Source organism: Acomys russatus, chromosome 3 (genome assembly GCF_903995435.1).
Source record: "Acomys russatus chromosome 3, mAcoRus1.1, whole genome shotgun sequence".
In the NCBI taxonomy this organism is placed as follows: Eukaryota; Metazoa; Chordata; class Mammalia; order Rodentia; family Muridae; genus Acomys; species Acomys russatus.
Window position 1 is genome coordinate 23972181 of NC_067139.1, and position 8768 is coordinate 23980948.

Consider the following 8768-nt stretch of genomic DNA (forward strand, 5'->3'; position numbering starts at 1 on the left):
GCAATGCCTCACAGTTACTCACTGACTTGATTGTCACTGCCTGTGACACTCAGAGCTAAGGACTGGGACCTGAGCTAGAGGGTATGGAAGGATTATTTTATTTTATTTTATTTTAAGCAGCTAGGATTCCAGTGGTACACTTTGCCCAGTCAGTCAGCTTCAGCAAGCTACCTTTGGTTAGGAGCAAAAGGTCTCCTGAATAGCAAGCAGGTGGCTTTTCTTCTTTTACTCAGTCACTGGGAAGCACAGGGGGGTGGGAGGTGGGAGAGAGGGGTCCTGGAGATATTAAGGAGGGTGCTGCTGGTCTCTCTGAGCCCAAGCAGCTGGACTTGGCTTGCCTTAAACCACAGAGTTAGAAAGCTGTATTGTGGGAGGGGGTGGTTGAGGTCTTGACCTTTGTGCATTTAAGAAGGTAGGACCACCCGCCCCCCTCCCAAATGATCTTATTATTGAGGAGCTGGTTTCATTTCAGGTTTTCCTGATCTAAATTTTCCTCTAGTTCTCTTGTTCTTAAAGCATTCACAGGTGTGGTCCAAGAGCTGGTTGGAAACACACCCAATTATGGGCCTCCCCGCCCCACCCCCACCAAGCCCACCTCACTCCAGTTGTTTCAAGAAGTCGAACCTACCTGATCATATATCAGATGAAGAGAGGAGAAACTCAAACCAGGCTGGGTAGCAAAGGCCTGTGATCCCAGCATGCAGAGAGGGACACAAGGGACAAACCTTTAAGGTCCCCTTCAGAGTGAGCTACTCTGGATTGCATGAGACCTCATCCCAAGAAAAATCAACTCAGTTTCCATGCCACAAACATCGACCCCTCCCTCGAGTCTATTCTCACTTTGAAGAAACAGCTTGAACATTAGGGCATTATTCTCACACTCCCTGATATCTCAAGAAAACTCTTTCTTTCTTTCTTTCTTTCTTTCTTTCTTTCTTTCTTTCTTTCTTTTCTTTTTGGAAGCATTGTCTTGAATCTTTTCGCTAAACTGGCTATGGAAGATGGAGTGAGAAAGAAGTAGTAAGCAGTATGTTTATTAAGTATGGTCTCCCGCTTCCCCAAATTCTCAGCCCCTGTTACCTGATGGTTCATACCTTCTCAAGACTCTTAGTGTTGCAGGGTGTGGTAGCACACCCCTTTAATCTCAGCACTCCAGAGGCACAGGCAGGCAGTTCTCTGTGAATTCAAGGCCAGCCTGGTCTACAAAGAGAGTCCAGGACAGCCAGGGCTACACAGGGAAACCCTGCCTTAAAAAAAGGGGGGGGCGAATCCTTAGTGTTGTTTTGTTTTGTTTTCTGAATTCACACCATATAGGTTCAGAGACAAAAGAGGGGCACCCCCACCCACCTCACCCTGCTTCACTTGCCATCCCAAAGCCTGAACATTTTAGAGGCTTAAGGAAGTGTGTTTCCAAACATTACTAAGATGTGATTGGCTTTAATTGGCTTTAAAATATTTACCTGGACATTGTCTTGACTCAGCTGTGTGGTCTACTCAGCTGCCCTCAACAGCTTTATTGGACTTAGGAAACAGTGGGGTTGACATTGGAACTCCAAGCATCGATGAAGACCTTACCAGATCGAGCACTTCAGTCTAAGAGTGAGCACACAGCGGAGTTGACCCCAAGCTCTAGATTGTTTCCCTGGCTTAAAGACCTGCTGAATTCTAAATCTGTAGGAGGAGGGGTGTGCACTACGTTTTTCCTCTTGATGATCAAGAATAAATTGTTGCAGAAAGAAAACTACACCAAGTCATGAACACCAGCTTCGATATGGGGTGAGTTGGGATTTGAGATTTGTTCTTTACCCCATGGTCTCATTTTATGAACAAGCAACAGAGGATGCTTTCTCCAATAGAACTACCTGAGTGTATTTGCATAATAATTGCTACACAAAACCAAACCTTATGCTTCCTTTTCTACATTTGTGTTTTCTTTTTTTTTTTTCCCTCTAGCATAAAAAGAAATAATTTTTAATCTATTTCTCAAGTCTTTTCTGGAGTTACTTTCATTCTGTCATACTCCAGAAATTCAGAATACAGTTAAAACATGACTAGGAAGTGTGTGCAGCAGTCACCTTTACCAAGAGGGTGGTACTATCGGGTAGAAAAAGCCACATACAACTTTTACTGCCTGCCGTCTGTCACTGACAACAGAAGAGAAGTGATGTGTACATGGAAATCAGATTGGGGAATTTTAGTCTCAACTTTCAGAGTCAGAGCCCGCTGCACTTTCCTTCAAGCGAAGCCTCTCTCCTTAACCTCCGCAGCCTTTGCTGAGCTAGCTTCCGCCGGCCTTTTCATCCCACCGGGCTGGCCAAACAGTAGGCAGAAGCAATTCATTTCTGAGACTTCAAGGAAAAAAAAAAAAACAAATAACTGAGATGAAACATGTTTTCGGCTTTAAATGTAACCTTTGACCTTTTCTTTCCAGTACACCTGACACCAGGGTCTGGCTTTGGTTCTGGCCTAATGATTCTGATGCATCCTCATTTTCTATTCTCTCTCTCTCTCTCTCTCTCTCTCTCTCTCTCTCTCTCTCTCTCTCTCTCTCTCTCTCTCTCTCTCTCTCTTCCCCTCTCCCCCCTCCCTCCTTTCCTCCCAACCTCTCCCCTCCCTTTCTCCTCCCTCCCCTTCCACTCCTCCCTCTCCATTCCTCTTTTCCTTCCCTTCCCACCACTGAACTCTGTGAAAAGTTGTTGCTATAATGGCAGTTCCCTGCTCAGGGCCAAGGGAGGCCGGCAGAACACGCAGGGTGTTTTGTTAAATGCTCCCGCCGTTCGCACGGGCTGCGACTTGATAAAAGGAGACAGTTTTCTGAAAAGATTTGATTGAAATGGCGTGTGCCAGGGCTGATGGGAGCCAGCGAGGGACAAAGCGCAGAGAATCCATGGACACTCGAGCAATTACGCCTCCACGCTGAAGGTGGATTAGCGCGCTGGAAAGAAGCATATGTTTGGCCCGGGGCGACACTTCCCCCCGGCTGAGCTTAGAGAATGGGAACGCGAAGAGCGGCTGGACCCGGAATATCAACTATCTGCGAAGCCCCCCTCGCCCGCACAGCCCAGCTTGTCTCCCCCGCACATCCCCCCCCCCCGTCCCCGAAAAGTCAGAGTGGGTTTCTACAAAGAACAGAGAAAGAGGGAAGGAAGTAGGGGGAGAAATGGAGGAGAGTGGTAGTAGGAGAAGAGAGGGACGGATGGAGCGGGAGGGAGTACCTCAGAGGAGCAAATGGGCCAGACACCGCTCAGGGGGCGCCACCTTTCTTCGGAGATCATCCAACTGAGATACTCTGGCTTGGGTATGGAGGCCCAGACAAGTTAGAGGAAAGACATGTCCACATTTTTAACCCGTTTAGGCTGGGGTGCTCTCCCAAACTTGTGTTGAAAGGTGACAGAATTTGTTGTAATAAAGCAAGAGATCTTGATGGCCGCCTGCGATGGCTACACATTATAGTCAATGGACAAGGGGCACTGGACCCGTGCTCTGGATGTCGGGGAAGAAAGGCCTAAGGAGAAGTGTGGGGTAGAAATTGGTGCAATGAGCCGAGGGTGGACAGTTCCTAAAAGGCAATGGGAGGGAAAGGGTGCCACGTGGGGGAGTCGGCCTATTTACAGCCCTGGGCTAGAGATGTGGGAACTTTGAGCTGTCTTGGGTCTAGTGGAGGCAAAAAGTTGTCCAAATTCTGCCTACAGTCATTAATTAAAGAGTCGATCCAGTGAAAAGGGCCCTTAAAACCCTAACTCCATGCCTTCCAGCTCTCGCTGATTCCGCAGAGAATTAGAGGAGGTGGGGCCGTCGCTAAAGGGTTTCAGTGCTCTTTCTCGGACAAGTGCTTCACTTTAATTGAGTCTAACCTGGATGCAGGTGGCAGTAGCTACCTCCCTAACTCTTGCTGCCCTCGGAGCCCCCAACCTAGTCCCTCCCTGGCCCCAAAGGCACCCCAGGTTGGACTCCAACCAACCGCTGGGATGGTTGTACCTCCACCTCAGGGCCAACAAAATCAAGTTGTGAATTGCGCCCAATACCAGGGCCTCTAAGCAGAGTGGGTTAGGGTGGGGGTGACTTAAGCAGAAGAAATGACTTTTCAGTAGGCCGGTCCCGGGAAGGCTGGATAAAACCCCTTCAGGGGGTGCCCAAAGCACTGGCAGCCACCTCCTCCCAGGCCTATCCCCTGCTGCAGACAAAAGCTCAGCCCAGACTCGGGGCTCCAAAAAAGACAAGGGGCATCCTGAAATAGGATTTGGTAGCTGACAAAGCAAACGGAAATTTGATCCTAGCATTAACTCGGTGCCTCAGGAAAAAAAATTTATTTTAAGCTGTATTAGCTAAATTTAGTTTGACTGTGTGTGTGTGTGTGTGTGTGTGTGTGTGTGTGTGTGTGTGTATTCCATATCCCCAGGATACGTTAGATTTTTAAAGAGTGATTATCTAGAGAGTACCCAGAGATCTGTTCCAAGACAAAAACAGTGGCCCAGGCTTCTGACCGGTAGAAGCTCAGAATCTGCATTCATGGGAACTTCTGGCCAGTGAATGGGATCACCCAGAGGCTAGGCTGACCTCATTTGCACTGCTTGTGTTTTAAGATTGCTATTGGAACTCAAAAGATGGGAGGTTGTCTTTCTCTGGTTTTGGTTTTAAGGGGGCTACCGAAGGAACCAAGCGCTAGCCAAGTGCTCTACCACTGAGCTACCCCTTCTGTTACCAAAAAACACAAATTTTATTTCCACGGAGAAAATCACAGCATGATCTGAGCCACTTTAGAAAATATGAGAGAGAGAGAGAGAGGGGGAGAGAGAGAGAGAGAGAGAGAGAGAGAGAGAGAGAGAGAGAGAGAGAGAGAAAGCAAAAGACAAGTTTTCCTTGCAATTGAGAATATCTCATTCAATCTACAAAGCTGGTGGGGGGGGGGGCGGTCACCAGACTTACCATTCCTGTGAAGAAGGGGCAAAGAAAATCTGCAGCAAGTGTGGAAGCCTCACCACCTTCACCTTTCTGCTGGCCCACAGTTCACCCCAGCAACATAAGCATTCTGAAAGAAACCTGCTCTGTAAAAACTAAGTTGCCTCAGGTCCCTTCTTGTCATGAAAGACAAAATAAAAGTACAACCTTGTATGTGAATAACACATGATACCCAAATTACAGTTTTCTAGCCCAGCATAGTCCCTTCTCCCCACTCCACAGACAAGCCTGCAGTCCATCACAGAAAATGCCAATTATGCATGATTTTATTGGGAATGTGTCTGATCTATGTCCATACATTAATGTTTCATTCAATTGTACTGCTGCTCATTTGTTCATAGACTGTCTGCCTTGACTTAGTCCATCCCCACCATCAGAGTGGCAATTAACTCAGTTCTGCCAATTAATCATTCTTTTAGTTCTGACTCATGATAAGCTTGATCCTAAGTGTTATTGAAGATGAACTTCTTCCAAAAGGAATACTGAAGAGGAGAACACTTTTCCAGTTTCTAGTCCTAGGTTGGGTCACAGGGAGGACAGTGTCATGTCATTAAGATTATCAGGAAGCAGAGATGGCATAACTGTACAGCTTAGCTATTGAGAGCCACTCTTAGTATGGGGGGGGGGGGGCGGGAATGAATCCTTGAAAGTTGTAAGGACAGATTTTCCAACACATCCTAAGAGGACAGGATGCAGAGGTGTGACAGGTGCTGTCACTTGCTCAGTGATTTTATTCTTCTAGGGTGGGGTGATTGACTGATGCTGCTGTGTTGGTTTGTATTTCATGGATTATCTTTTCTCTCTCTCCTCCTTCCTTCCCCCTCCCCCTCCCCAGTCCAGCAGTTAACAATAACGAAACATGGATCTGTTTCTTCAGGTCTCCACGTTGGATAATCAAATAAATAAGAGCAAATTTCAATCCTCCTGTCTCAGTCGCAACCTCTGCACCTCTAACTTAGGGGACGAAAATGCTGGTTGTTTATTTTGTTCATTCTGCCTCTCAGCTCTCTAGCAAGTTGACCTGATTTTTATAGCCTTTTTACCCAGGCAATGAAGATTCTTCCCCACTCAGCGTCCCCTCCACCCCATCACTGAGTGGCTTAAAAGATCTGTAACTGGGCTGAAGCAGATGTTGGCTTCGTGCCCTCCTCTAACTTGATTATTCTTTGGACACGTTAGGCAAGCATTAGTGATTGATAATGACGCTAATTAACCCCTTTCCTTTCCAAAGAGTAACCGGCTGCCAGCCGAATGCTGCAAACAATAAATATAAAACACTGCATACATCAATATCTGCTTAAAGCACAACTTCATCGGGGCTCACGCAACTGTACTGCTTCGCTTAACAGTTCCTATTTATTCATGCATGTCTCAAAAAGCCCTAGGGTGGGAGGCAAAGGAGGAGTGAGAGAGTTAAAGTAGCCAGTGGCTTTAAGACCACGAAATGCTCTGTACCTGTCCAGCAAAGTAAAGCTCTAATAGAAACCATGCAGGTCTTTTTTTTCTTTTTTTTTTTTTTAATTTCAAGTCCACACCTAAAAAAAAAATTAATACAGCTTTGTTTTTAACCTATTTAAACTTAGAACAAGGCTAATGACCATGTGACTTTTTTTTTTTTTTAATGAGGGAATTCTCCTGCCTGACATAGAATTATTGTGAACACACTTTGGGTTGAAGGAACTGGGAGGTGTTGTTGTTTTTGTTTTAGAGTAGATAAAATTTGAATTTTAAGCAGGATTTGGGGGAAAATCCAGGTAAACTCGATTTGATTGTGCAGTCTAACATAACCTGAGTTGTAAAGAAATGTACATTAAATTTGGAATTTTGATAAATGAATATTCTTAACAAGTGAATAAAATGTATTCAATTAACTAAAACCCTGTGCACTTCTGAACTGAAGTGGAATCGACTGTAATTGATTTATTTGAAACCAGAGGTTAAGGACTGAATTAGCTAAGTACAACTGGGTATTTCAAGCCACTGACTTCTCAAATGTCAAATCCCTTCTATTTTAAATATTATTTCAGCTGCGGGGCATTGCAGCCCTGATGGTAGCTCCATCAAGAACAAAAATTGTATTAATATTCGATTTTGGGGAGGAGTGGGTTGAATTGTGATTTTTAAAGGATGTAGAAGTACAGAAGAGGTGACTCAGACTAGCCACCTAGAAAGTGCATTGTGTTTCCATAAAAATTGGGCATGGTGATTAGCATAGCCTGGCGAGCATCTTTATAATTCAACTATGTATCCTGGTCTGGTTTAATCCAAAGGGAATCTTTGTTGTTAGCTTATAAATACCCAACTTATCAGGGAATCTCCACATAATTGGGAGAATATACATCAGTTACAACAGAAAAAGCCAAAATTCACATTACCTTTGGTTATCTCAATTTTAAAAAATTTTAATAATCACCTTCTGTATCCCATTTGCCTAAAATGTACACGACTGTTGTTAGTTTTATTGTTTCAAACAGTGGCAATATCATGAGCCCAACTACAGAATAAAAATCACTGATTCTCTGCATTTGAAAACCATTGTTTATTTTTTTTTAACCTCATCCGGTTTTAGCCACTATTTCCTTTCTACCCTTTTGGGATGCAAAGATTATATTGGGTTCAGGTTTTCCCACATAACAAGCATCTGTAAATCCAGATATGAATGAATGGTATTTAATAAGATTGTTTTCGTTTTAAAATGAGTATTTATGTGTCATTGGAGAAAGAGCAGCAATGTATGGCTGTTTATGAATGCTATTGTGCCTGAGGTTAGGATCCCTCACACAATCTGAGATGCAGCCAAGAAAAACAGTCCTGATAGACAACGCTTCACTTCACCTGCTACGACGCTGTGTGCATTTCATTTCTGTCAACAGTATGTACAGTTAGGGTTCATTCGCCTCATTATTTTGTTACGTCTACGTTACAGTTAACCAGTCTCTCTAGGAAATAATAAATAACCGCTTTAAAAAACAATTGCCACGTTGCGTTCTGAGAATACACTTTCCATTTGATTTTTTTTTAACCCACCATTGTTATGAATTCTCTGGCTTTGGAAAATAGAATTTAGACTCCACCAACTCTCCTTGGTTTGTGGAGATTGATTCTGCACTGCCTTCTATAAGGAGATTAGAAGGGGAAAGGCTGCAAAATGGACACTCAGATGCTTTGCTTTCTTAGTCTTCTGCACGTCAAAGCCAGGATCACAAGTCAAGCCCTTCTCAACACTCCCACCTACACAGCCTTCCTTTAAGCCTTCAAGCTAGCTGACCTCCATTTTTGTTGTTATAATAATAATAATAATGGCATAAGTTAAATAAAAATTTAAAAACCACCTCACCTCCGAGGCAAAGCATTACAAATCCCATTTACAAAAGCTCTGAACTCGCCATGTTCCTGTGCAGGCAGGACGGTCCTTCCTTCCCCCAGAGCAAGCACACAGCCCTGTTATTGTAGAAGACAGATAGGAAAGGTTTGCAGGGGCGGCCCTCCCTCACCCCTCTCTACCCCTCTTCAGAAACATTTTGTCTTTCCAAAAGGTCCAAGGAGGAGCCAGTAGAGACAGAGAGGGGTGTGCTTGCATTTGCGGTGGGGTGGGGGCGGGTGTCAAAAGACTCTAGGGATCCACCTACTTTGCCACCCCCCTCTACTGGCTCTATTAGTGCATTTATCTCTGGATGAAATATTAACGCAAACGGGCGGGGGGGGGGGGGGAGTGGCTTCCCTTTCTGTCTCCCATGTGTATTTCTGCCACCATGCCTTTACTCCTCCCAGAAAATGGACTTAAACCATAAAAGCCTAAGCGCACAGGT